Source organism: Lotus japonicus, chromosome 3 (genome assembly GCF_012489685.1).
Source record: "Lotus japonicus ecotype B-129 chromosome 3, LjGifu_v1.2".
NCBI classification, from domain to species: domain Eukaryota; kingdom Viridiplantae; phylum Streptophyta; class Magnoliopsida; order Fabales; family Fabaceae; genus Lotus; species Lotus japonicus.
The window spans coordinates 82,503,289-82,517,014 of NC_080043.1; positions in this window are offsets into that span (position 1 = coordinate 82,503,289).

Below are 13,726 nucleotides of genomic sequence, written 5' to 3' on the forward strand. Positions count from 1 at the left end.
ATCAATGATTATTAATATATTCTTTATACTGTTATTATCATGTGCTATTTTCTACTTTTTAGAAGGTAACACAGTTGTTGAATTTTTATTTATTTCAACTTTTAGCTTTGACAAATTTATAAATTGATTTTCATTATAAGTATAAATTGATTAGTATCTCTTTACTCAAATTAATTATATATTTAAATTGTTTATAAATTAATTAGTACCTGTAATAAATTTATTCTCACCTTAACTTCATTTCCCAAACAATTTCCTATACAGCCCAGAAACTTTGCTCTCTCCTTGGCCGACAATTCTTAATACAGGAGAAATAGTGAAGATTTTAGTTGATATGCTGAAGATGTATTTGTGTGGTCTTTGTTCACTTAAATATTTTTGCTTTTTGACATGGCGGGCTAGAGGCCAATTAGTTCAGTAGTTCACTCAATTATTTATTTGTCCTCAACTCTACAAGTCAGTGTCATGACGTCACTACAATACGCCATTACTATGATGCTATTTTAAACACAAGATTTTTTTTTTTCTCTCTTCCTCTTATATAACATATCATATTTATTACTTTTCTCTTCTTCTGTTTTGTTGTCTAAAAAAAAGTAAAAAGTAGTATATGAATCTTTTAATTTGACTACGTTTAAAATAAGATTGTTTTATAAAAGAGTTTAATGTTGCTTCGTCCCTAAACTAAAACGAGAATTTGGTTTCCATCCCTAGACTAATTTCTTAAAAAATTGCCTTTAATTTGTTAGCGTGTGTGGTTTTTGTCATTTGACCCAGTTTGACAGATGACATGGCTACTGCTTACTCTATGTTGTTGTTAGAATCCATTTTGCGTCCAGACCTCAATTGAATGCGCCAATTTAGGTCGTGTGAAGACAATGGAAACTTTGCAATAGCGACACGGCCGTGTACATAAATTTTGGGGCCTAAGGCGAAGAATCTTAAAGAGACTTACTACGTTTAAAATAAGATTGTTTTATAAAAGAGTTTAATGTTGCTTCGTCCCTAAACTAAAACGAGAATTTGGTTTCCATCCCTAGACTAATTTCTTAAAAAAATTGCCTTTAATTTGTTAGCGTGTGTGGTTTTTGTCATTTGACCAGTTTGACAGATGACATGGCTACTGCTTACTCTATGTTGTTGTTAGAATCCATTTTGCGTCCAGACCTCAATTGAATGCGCCAATTTAGGTCGTGTGAAGACAATGGAAACTTTGCAATAGCGACACGGCCGTGTACATAAATTTTGGGGCCTAAGGCGAAGAATCTTAAAGAGACTTAGTATATTATATAAAATATAATTTTTTATATTAATCTTGTAGCTAACTTTTTGATCTACAAAATCATTTATTAGAGTTTTATAATCAAACAATTTTAACATTTCGCTTTCAATAGATAAAAGAGCTAAACTGTTCAATCTTTCTTGTAACACTATTAACCTTAGACATGATTTAAGCAATTTTAATTTTTAGAAACTTCTTTTAGCAGTTGCAAATGTTACAAGGATTTTCAATAAAATTCTATATGCAATATAAACTTTTGGAAAAGAATTTAAGGTTTTAATACCAGGAGGAGAAGTGTAAGCATCTAAACACGGAGAGAGTGAAAGATTGAGAGAGAAATGAAATAAATTAAGGGATAAAGGAATTTATTTTTTGAGATAAATAAATATTTTAAATTATATTAACGATGATGTTAAATAATTTTAAAAGAGATGATAATATTAATGTATCTCCCCCTTTTAACTAGCTAATTTTTAGTGAAGAGGAATTTTTTTATTTATTTTGCTTTGGTCCACTATTAATCTTTATTTCTGGTAGGTATTTCCAATAAATCTAATATATTAAATTTGTTTCTAATATATATTTCCAACGGTTTTTTTTTTGTTGTCAATGTAAAGATTTTCATTAGATGAAAATGGGCCTAGCCCAGATACAAGCTCCAAGAGTCAAATGTCCTCAGCCAGTCCAGCATTATGATATGATTCCATATGTTTCTAATATGCATCTTGGGTACTAAAAAAAAAACAAACAAATTTTGGCCCTAATTTTTTGATGGGGCCTTAAGCAGCAACCTTTTTAACCTAATGGGTTGCACGACCCTGAATAGCAAGACAAGTCCCATTTGGCATGCCAATTTGTTGGTTTACAAATAAACATGGGCAAGGTAGTCGCGTGGGCTGACTGAGAGAAACCAACGTAACGATTTCATAATCAAGCAATTACTTGAGAAAGAGACTTTGTTTCTCAATGCAGGTTCTTAAGACACTTCAAAAGACTCTTATTGATCGCTATTGAGAGGTTTGTATAAGTGACAAAGGCTATTGAACTAAGGTAAAACGAAAATATATATATTAAAGCTTAAACGACTGAAAGTAAATGACAGAAAGTTATATAAATAAAGTGTTGGATTGATAAATGACTCAAAGACTATAAATAAACTTAAAGGCGAAAAAGTAAAAGCTAGGCAAAGATAAATACAGGAAGTTTGTAGTTTAATTGATTGATTGTGTTATGTTTTGTACAAATAACCTTTCCTATATATTTATAGAGGCAAATTCTACTAGCCTACGACAGTTAACGATCACTAACCACAACCCATGTTTCCTGTTTTTCTACAAGCATTTACATCCGAGGGGTGTTGGTGGTTGCTTCTCTCTCACCGGTGTCGCAGATTTCCTTTGCCTCTCTACCATCGGTTCAACGTGCCGCTTCTAGAATCTTCACTGATCGAAGCCTCAAAACGGCGCTGCGTCTGAAATCTTCACCGATTGACCACTGCACTCCTCCTCTCAGACGATTTCACCACCGCACTTCATTCAGGTATGTTCTTTGAAATGGGTAGCAAAGAAAATTTTACATCAACTGGTTCTTAAGAAATAACTGCTTTCCCTATTTTAAAAGAGTGAACCGCTCACTCTTTTAAGCACGTGTGGACCTTCTAGAACATCCCAAAATATCTTCATTGGTATTAAGGCTCTTTGTACCTTTAATTATCCAATCTTGTGCAGGTTCAAATCCTAGTCGTTTTATTGTGAGAAATTGGTTGTTTGCATTAGTACAGCTCCCTATCCCGATGACTAATCTCACCACGCTAATTAGCAAAGGGTTTCAGCTACTTTGCTAGCCGTCACCTCCCCCATCTCCTTTCCTGTCCCCCAAACCTCCAAACACTATTGCGCCGTGAAGGGCTTGAAACCATAGTTATAAAACTCGGCTCGAACCGGCCGGTTCGACCGGTTGAGCCGGGAACCGGACCCTAGACTGGTTCGAGCCGAGCATCGGATCGGCCATGCAAGCCGCCCGGTGTGAACCGGTCAACTCGGCCGGTTTTATGATTAAACCGGAGACTCGGCCGGTCTCGGTTGAACCAGCCTTTTTTTTTTAACAGAATTTTTTTTCTTATAACGAGCCTTTTTTTTCCCTGCATTTTTTTTTTGAACAGAGAACATTTTTTTTCCTTAGAACCGGCCTTTTTTTTTTAACAGAGCACTTTTTTTTTTCTTAGCATTTATTAGTTGCGAAAAAAATTTGGAAAAGTGTCTAGCTTGGATTCGAACCCATTCCCTCAAGATTCAATGCTGTGAAACTTACCACTAGGCTAGACAAGTCTTTTGATATAATGGTTACAATTAATTGTATTTATATAAACAAAAATAATACTATACAAATCTTTGACAAGTAAACATTAGTTTTTTTTTTTTTGAACGAAAGTAAAGATTAGTGTTATTACACAAAATAACTAAAACACAACCCAACCATTATAATAATTACTTATATATATATATATTTAACAATAACTATTTCTAAACTTTATTTAACAATAAGTTAAAATAATTATTTGTGTGTTTTTATTATGAAGTTATTAATTAATGTTAGTTAGTATTATTAATTCTTTTAATTTTTTAATATAGAATGAGTCAAGTTGTTCTGTATATAATTTCTTTGCAAAGTCTTCTTGTCGTTTCTTTGAGGACAAATTAAAGAATATGAATAACAAGCTTTGGTGTTGTAAAAAATTGAAAAATTGAAAATCTTTTTAGCTAGCCTAAATCAGAAACTGGATTATATACAAGTTGTTTCATGTGCATATATCATTTGTTAGCTTATAATGTACAAGATCTTAGTTGTTTATTCTGTTTTAAACTTGTTTCTCGCTTTTTGTTGTGATTAAAGCGTAAAATCGATGTTGTTTGATGATGTTTAAAACTTATTTCAGTTATTTGTGAGTTGTGACATTTTGTTGTGGTAAAAAATTCCTTATTGCTTTTGTGTGTATGGTATTTTGTGACATTTTATTATGGTATTATGAATTTTTTTAATTTTTTTTAGTATCGACCGAGTTAAACGGTTCAACCAGTGACCCAGTGGTTGAACCATTGACTCATTGACCCAGTACCTCGACCGAGTCGATCACCGGTCCGAGTCTGATAACACTGCTTGAAACAAAGCATTTACATTTTTTTAATTTATATCAGTGTTTAACTTTTTTTTAACGGAGGGGAGGTTTATGTTTTTTCACAAATTAAAGGGGGCATAAGTGTTATTGATGCAAATCTGAGAGAATGTGAGTGCAATTTTTCTAATAAAATAATCAGATAGAATTGAACTCTTTAGTGTTTAAATTGACAATTTTGTAAATTTATACATATACCCGGAAAAAAAATCACCAATGATTATTATTATATTCGTTACCTACTTACCTGTTATCAGGTAGTACTATTTTCTACGGTTAGAAGGAAAACAAGTTGTTAAATTTTTATTTATGCGACTTTTAATTTTACAAAATTTTAAGTTAGTTAATATCTCTTATATACATGGTAGTCAGTATCGCACGATACGTATCCCGATACGATACGAAAATCAACCAAACGATACGTATCCCATGTATGTATCTTTTTGTGTTCGTATCGTGACCTGTATCGCGCATATCGCATGAGTATCGCACGATTCGTATCCCGATACGATACAAAAACAGTTTTTCAAATGTCGTTTCATCTTACTCCCCTAAAAAAATTAGGGAGTGGGCATTTAATTTCATTAAAAATTAGTAAATTGCTCTAAAAAGTGATGTTTTCTTTGATTCTTTCACCATTTCACGTTCAACTTCACTTCAGCAGCCCTTTCATGTTTCACGTTCAACTTCAGCAGCCCTTTAATGGCTTGGAATTAGGGAGTGGACATTTAATTTCATCTCTTTGATGTTTAGTACTTTAGTTTGGCTTATGGCTTGGAATTAGGTTGAACTTGAACTTTGTGAGACTATTTTTCTACTTATGACTTGGATCTTTGATTATTTTGAACTATATTTAGATAATATATTAGTATATTATTTAATTTATGACTTAATTTTTTTTGTGTCCGTATCTTACGATACACGTTACGATACGATACGCGACACGGAATTAGGGTCTAGCGATACACGATACGTATCTCGATTTGACTACCTTGCTTATATATACTGAAATTAATTGTATATTTAAATTGCTTATAACCAGTGGCGGCGGATGCACCTTAATATGAGGGGTTCATCTGAACTCCCGAACAATATTTTTTCTTCACTTATACCTCTATTTAATATTTTTTTAAACTCCACGAAAATTTTAAATTATACTAGTAGACCAAGTTTTGCACATATTTGCACCAAAGACTCATATTCACTTACTCCTCCCACTCTCTCTTACACACACACACGCACTCAGCCACTCACCCTCTTTCTCTCGCTACCCCAAGTCTCACCCAACTGAGAAGTGAGAACTGCAATCAGAATTATCGTCTGCAAAATAGTTCAACCTCAAATTATGTTTCTTTTGTTCAATTCTTCTGATTCGAGTTAGTGAGTTAGTTAATTACATAGTTCTTGAAGATAATCGAATTATTCATTTGTCTGATCTTTCTTGAATTGGAAACTTTTAATGAAAATAGTATATGTTTTTGGTGTTTTCAGTTTAGATTTCTCACCTCAATTAGTCAATTTAAACTAAGATATTTTGTAAAATGCTGATTAGGGATAAGTGAAGTAATCTGCACTGAAATCATCATCATCACATGTAATCTCCACTGAAGGAGTGAATACTTTTTTACTATATGAATGAGTTGAAGCACCGCTGTTAATATTCCTATTCGGCTATTCCAATTTCTTGGTTAATAAAATTGTTCAGTATTTTATGTATACTTTTTTATATTACTATGTAGTCAATAGGTAGCTTATATTTGTCACCGCAGGATAGCTCAATTGGTAGGAGCTGAGAGACTATGGGTTGGGTAGGGGAGGTCCAGAGATCGATTTCAGAGATCGATTCTTGCGGGTGCAAATTATATTTCCGATGTAAAAAAAATAGGTAGCTTATATTTATGACAACTGACTCATTCTCTTGTAGTACTCAACGGTTACCAGAAGTGATTCTTTTCGCAAAGTTTTTCATAATTGGATTTGTCAAACTTGATAATTTTATTTGTAGGCAACCAATAACTATAAACATAACGAAGGAGCATAAATTCAGTATAGCACAATAGAAGTTCAATTGCAGTCCCTAAAAGTCCAAGAAATTATTGAATGTCAAAAGTGATACTAAAATGATAGATATTAGTGAATCATACATGCATATGCAAGTGCATATATACATAAATATTTGCAGATGAAAAATTTCAAGTGACTGATACTTTTTCCTCTCTGTTTAATTATTTGGCTGCTATTTTTGTTAGTAAGTAAAATGATAAGAGAAAGTCGTTTTTATATTTTTCTGCAAGTTTTATGTAAGATTTAACTTTATTCAGTTTTCCCTCGATTGAGGGGAGAAAATGATTGCTAATGTTAGTGTAAGTTGTTCAACGATTTCAAAATATAAAATTACGTAGAGGACAACTATGACTTGTATAATTTTTTATGTATTAGTATATTACAGTTGTTTTTAATTATATTTTTATCGATGTGTTCGTTTTAAAAAATTTGAACCCTGACCCGGAGCTGGATCCGCCACTACATAAGTTAATTAATATCTCTTATAGACTAATACTCACCTTATCTTCATCTCCTAAACAATTTTCTATACGGCCAGAAACTTCGCCCTCTTTTAGCCGCCAATTGTAGATGAGTACTTATATTATCAATAATTAATGCTTATTCAAACTGTAATTGGCTCACTCACATTGAAAATCACAAGCCAAATCGATGCAGGATATATAGAGAAGATTCTAGTTAATTTGCTGAAGTTGTGTGGTCTTTGTTCACTTAAAATCTTTTTATTTTGACATAGCGCGGGCTAGCTAGAGACCAATTAGTTCACTCAATTATCCATTTGTCCTCAACTTTACATGTCAGTGTCATGTAGTGATAGCAAGAAAACCCAAATCCACGGGGTCCTACCCGAACCCAACCCGACATTTTAGGCGAAATCCGATATTTTTTGGTTTGGGTGTAGGTTTGGGTTTCACCCGAATTTTAAAACTTGTTTGGGTTTGAGTGTGGGGTTGATTAAACCCGAACTCAAACCCAAACCCAAACCCGAATTTGTGATTGTTTTTGTTATTTTGTTATATTATTTGTGGTTGTTGTTGTTTGTTGAAGACTTCGACTGAGAAGTTTAATTAGAAGAATATTGAAGAATGAAGTCTAATTAGACATTTAAAATTGAGATGTTTATAAATCCATGAATCATGCTGTTTATCAGCTTATATTCATGAACTATAATTTTTCCTTTCTATTGCAAAGATGACGGGGTTTAATGAGCTTATATTCATGTTGTTTCCGGATCAGGTATTTGAGTTTTTTGCGGGTTCAGTGCTCACATCGGGTTTGGATTTGGGTTTGGGTAACACGAAACCCAAGGGTTGGGGTTTGGGTTTAATTTTTGCACCCATATTGAATTTGAGTTTGAGTTTGGGTTTAGGTGTTAAGTTCGGGTGTGGGAATGACCAAACTCACACCCACAGGGCCCATTGCCAACCTTAGTGTCATGACGACACTATTATACGTCATGCTATGATGCTATCTAGTACTTTCTCCATTCCTATTTAACTGTTCATCTTGAAGAAATTTTTTTTTGTTCCTATTTAACTGTTCACTTAGCATTTCAAGAGAGCATTAAATGATGTTTTTACATATAATGTCTTTAACATAACAATAAATGAGGAGAAAAAGGGTAAACTAGGAAAACAATACTCATTTTTTCTAAAAATCAACAATATTAATTACACCCTTAATATGTGTGCCTCCACACAAAGTGAACAGTTAAATAGGAACGGAGGGAGTATCTAGTAGGAAGGTCGAGATGCAATAAACACAAGAACATGCTTTTAGGTAGGATTGTCCAAAATGAATCGGCCCGATCCGTAACTGTAAAAGTCAAGTCATTTTTTTATCCTTTTGGACAGTTTGGGTTGAAAAACAAGTTAAGCGAGTGTTAAAAACTGGTTTTCTATGGTGTTCCGCAGTCGATTTCGGTTTGAGATCTAGCCTAATTGAATCAAAACAAACGAGAGAAATACTTAACAAAAACAAAGAGTCCAGCCCATTATCACTCTCAATCTAGCAGCAAGTGAAAAAAAGAGTCCAACCCACTTCACTTTAGATTTAAGTGAACCCTAGTCGTCTCACTCTCATGCACTTTCGCTCTTTCACTCATTCTCTCTTGCTACGAAATAACCCTAACGTTATCGCCCTCGCTTTTCACTTGCAAGTTGCTACGTCGCAGCGAGCAGTGACATATCCATAAATGTTCGGTTGTGGGGGCAGTATGCACTTGGAACTCTTTGGCACAATTTTTTTCCATTCTCAACACAATCAACTATTTTCGACATCATTTTTTTTTTACGAGAGGTTGATTAGACTTGAACATGCAACTGTCACGGGTCTAAATCCTGAAAAAAACATCTCGTGTTAAAAAAAGGTGAACAAGTATACAATAAACCAAGTGATCAGACTATTAGGGCACTCGCGCGCATGTGAAAGTTTTGCAAATCAAACCACAATGTTTTTAATATGAATCAAGTTAATCTTACATATTTTATGCGGTGTATATTTTTTTTTTAAGTGCACATGGAAAGCAAGTGACAAAAAATGATAATATGATTTGTTGATTTATATCTAAATGAAAGAGCAATAAGAAATCAAAGCCAAGTGATATATAGAAGCTCTTACATCTACAACTAACCGTTACAAATAAAGTAAAAGAATGATCCCATAAATATTGCACGAGTGATCAGAGTAATGATATATGGTAAATTTTGTGGTACCTTCAATTTTTTTTTGGGTATGGTACTCCATTAAGTAATGTTATAGATTATTATCATGTTATTCAAGGTAAATATTATATTTTTAGATTTTATTTTACTTGTCAATTAACTTTATCTCACGAAATTCATTTTTTGATGAAAAATGTACGAGTGGTGGAAACGAATGATGGTGATGGAGATGCACGTAAAATGATCATGGTTGATGGATGCACAAAACTTAGAAAACACAACTTTCAAATCTCACGTCCCTAAGAATGGAACCCTACATTACTACGATAGAACACAATCAAAATTTTAGTCGGTACATGAGTCTTTATTGTTAAATCGACTCATTTTGGGTACCACACCTTAGTCTGGCTTAAGGTACCATAGCAAGCACCTATATGGCTTAAGGTACCATAGCAAGCACCATGATATATTCACATTTTACTTTCTCTTACATCTCATTTTAATTAACTTCTTCTTTCTATTTCTCTCTGTATTTTCTGTCACACCATATCACTTATATGTATTAATTCTTTCTTGTTTAGTGGGGTGGAGGTGAAAAAGGGGTGAGTAAGACCATTATTCATATTGTAATTAGAACATAAAACAAAGAAATTGTAGATACCAAATTACAGGATCTCTATGAATAGTGTGGGGGCACTAGCAATTTTGGTGTGTGGGGAAAATTACACTTATGATATTAGAGTATATATATTGGACTGGGCGAGCCCCTAGAGGGGCAACGCCCAGCGTGTAGCCCGCCCCGAGGCGGGGCCTTGGCCTTAAGTTGGGCCTTGGCCTTGGAGGCCCAATTGGCCCAATAGGTAGTGCCCAAGCTCTATAAATAGGAGGTAGTTACCAATTGTAGGGGACTTTTGGCTCACTTTATGAAATAACACATGAAATACAGCATTCTCATTCTCTCTCTAGCACATTCTTCCACTCTTTAGGTACTATCCCTTCTTTCAATGTTCATTCCCAGAACATTTGGCGCTGTCTGTGGGGAAGATAAACTTTCTACTCCCATTCACGTGGATTGATTGTGCAAGAGGCTATCTCTGATTACGATCAGGCAATTCTCTAATTTTCCGATCCTGATTCCGTGACCGACGTTCGTTTTTTCGATCGAGTTTGCGTCATTCCTGTTTAGATGGAGACTCGACGCAGGAAGCAGCATCATTCACCAGTGCGACAGCGAATTTCACCGCCTCGGCGGAATCATCGAGTTGTCCTGGATTCTCCGATACGAACGGCAGGAGTACAGGCTACACGCACTTCTGTGCCGCCTTCTCCTCCTCCATCACCACCACCTCCTCCATCGCCTTCGCAGATTGGATCTCTGGAGCGCTCACCAGAGAATTCACCTGCTCCGGAGCAACAACCGGCGGTGACACAGGAGCAATGGCGCCATATGATGCGCAGCATTGGCAACATCCAGCAGCGGAATGAGCATCTACAAGCTCTGTTGGATTTCTACCGCCGCGAGCAACAAGATGATGGAAGCAGAGAAGCGGATTCAGTAGCTGAGTTCCGTCCGTTATCGGAGGATGTTGAGAGTGTGGCAATTCCAGATAATATGAAAACGTTAGTTCTGGATTCTTATAGTGGAGATTCTGATCCAAAAGATCATCTTCTGTACTTCAACACGAAGATGGTGATAATTGCGGCATCAGATGCGGTGAAGTGCAGGATGTTTCCATCGACGTTCAAATCGACGGCGATGGCATGGTTCACAACTTTGCCGCGCGGATCGATTTCGAATTTCCGAGACTTCTCATCCAAGTTTCTAGTGCAATTCTCGGCGAATAAGAATCAGCCGGTGACGATCAATGACCTATACAATATTCGCCAACAAGAAGGAGAGTCAATGAAGGAGTACATGGCAAGGTACAGCGCTGCATCGGTCAAGGTAGAGGATGAGGAGCCTCGAGCTTGTGCTCTAGCATTCAAAAATGGTTTGTTACCGGGAGGGTTGAACAGCAAGTTGACACGCAAGCCGGCACGTTCGATGGAAGAGATGCGTGCTCGCGCCAGCACTTATATTCTTGACGAGGAGGACGATGCCTTCAAAAGAAAGCGCGCGAAACTGGAAAAAGGCGACACGTCGCCCAAGCGCGCGAAAAAAGATAAGAATGACGAAGATAAGGGGGATGGCAAGCAGCAAAGGCAGGATAAAGGGAAGGCTGCATTGAGGCCGACCAAGGAGCAGTTGTATCCACGGCGTGATGATTATGAACAACGCCGGCCATGGCAATCCAAGTCTCATCGCCAGCGGGAGGAAGCTGACATGGTGATGAATACAGGTTTAACGGATATACTCTACGAGGCGAGGGGCGCAAATCTAGTGGATGAGCCAGAGGCCCCGAAGTATCAACCACGGGACGCCAATCCCAAGAAGTGGTGTGAATACCATCGGTCCGCCGGGCACGACACGGATGACTGCTGGACTTTGCAGCGGGAAATTGATAAGTTGATTCGGGCGGGATACCAAGGAAATCGCCAAGGCCAGTGGCGCAACAACGACGATCACAACAAAACGCATAAGCGGGAGGAGGAGCGGACAGATACTAAGGGCAAGAAAAAGCAAGAATTAGCGGCTATCGCCACAAAAGGGGCTGATGACACGTTCACTCAACACTCAGGACCGCCCGTAGGGACCATAAACACCATCGCTGGAGGATTTGGCGGTGGTGGCGACACCCATGCGGCTCGGAAACGCCATGTTCGTGCAGTTAATTCCGTTCATGAAGTTGCTTTTGGATTCGTGCACCCTGACATAAGAATCTCGATGGCAGACTTTGAGGGGATAAAACCTCATAAGGATGACCCGATAGTAGTGTAATTAAGGTTGAATAGTTTCAACGTTAGAAGGGTACTCCTGGATCAGGGTAGTTCGGCTGATATTATCTATGGTGATGCATTCGACAAGTTGGGACTAACTGACAATGATCTGACTCCATATGCAGGAACCTTGGTAGGTTTTGTGGGTGAGCAAGTAATGGTGCGAGGATACATTGATCTAGACACAATATTCGGGGAAGATGAGTGTGCCAGGGTTTTGAAGGTAAGGTATCTGGTTCTCCAGGTGGTGGCATCTTACAATGTCATAATTGGGCGAAATACATTGAATCGCCTTTGTGCTGTAATTTCAACAGCCCACTTGGCGGTCAAGTATCCACTGAGTAGTGGAAAGGTTGGCAAGCTGAAGGTGGACCAGAAGATGGCGAGGGAATGCTATAATAATTGCCTTAACTTGTACGGCAAGAAGAGTGCATTGGTCGGACACAGATGTTATGAAATTGAAACTTCGGATGAAAATCTCAACCCACGAGGCGAGGGGCGAGTTAACAGACCCACGCCAATTGAGGAGACAAAGGCGCTAAAGTTTGGCGATCGCACTTTGAATATTGGAACCAGATTGACAGGCGAGCAGGAGACGCGCCTGACAAAGTTGCTAAGTGAGAACTTAGATTTGTTTGCTTGGAGCTGCAAGGACATGCCCGGAATTGATCCAAACTTCATCTGCCATCGATTAGCATTGAATCCAAGTGTCAAGCCAGTTTCACAACTCAGGCGGCGCTTGGGCGGAGACAAGGGGAAGGCGGTACAACAGGAAGTCGACAAGCTGCTGGCGGCAGAATTCATCAGAGAAGTGAAATATCCGACGTGGTTGGCGAACGTCGTGATGGTGAAGAAGGCGAACGGGAAATGGCGGATGTGCGTAGACTACACAGACTTAAACAAGGCATGCCCAAAGGATTCGTATCCCCTTCCCAGCATTGATGGTCTTGTTTATGGTGCCTCGGGCAATGAACTGCTAAGCTTGATGGATGCTTATTCTGGTTATCATCAAATCCGCATGCACCCGGCAGACGAAGACAAAACGGCTTTCATGACCGCCAGAGTCAACTATTGTTATCGCACCATGCCATTTGGATTAAAGAATGCTGGGGCGACCTACCAAAGATTGATGGATAGGGTTTTTGCTGGACAGGTGGGATGAAACATGGAAGTTTACGTCGACGATATGATCGTTAAGTCAGTACGTGGTTTGGATCATCATCAAGATTTGGAAGAAGCATTTGGCGAGATAAGGAAGCACAATATGCGCCTCAACCCGGAGAAATGCTCTTTTGGTGTTCAGGGTGGCAAGTTTCTAGGATTCATGATCACATCCAGAGGGATAGAGATAAATCCAGATAAATGCAAGGCAATTCAGCAGATGAAAAGTCCCTCTAATGTAAAAGAGGTCCAACGTTTAACAGGGCGAATAGCTGCTTTATCTCGATTTCTCCCTAAGTCTGGCGATAAATCTTTCCCTTTTTTCAAGTGTCTTCGAAAAAATGTTGCATTCGAGTGGACAGCGGAGTGTGAAGAAGCTTTCGTTCGTCTCAAGGAACTTTTGTCATCACCGCCAATCTTGTCAAAACCAATACAGGGACACCCGCTGCACTTGTATTTTGCCGTGAGCAATAGTGCACTGAGTTCTGTGATACTGCAGGAAGTGGA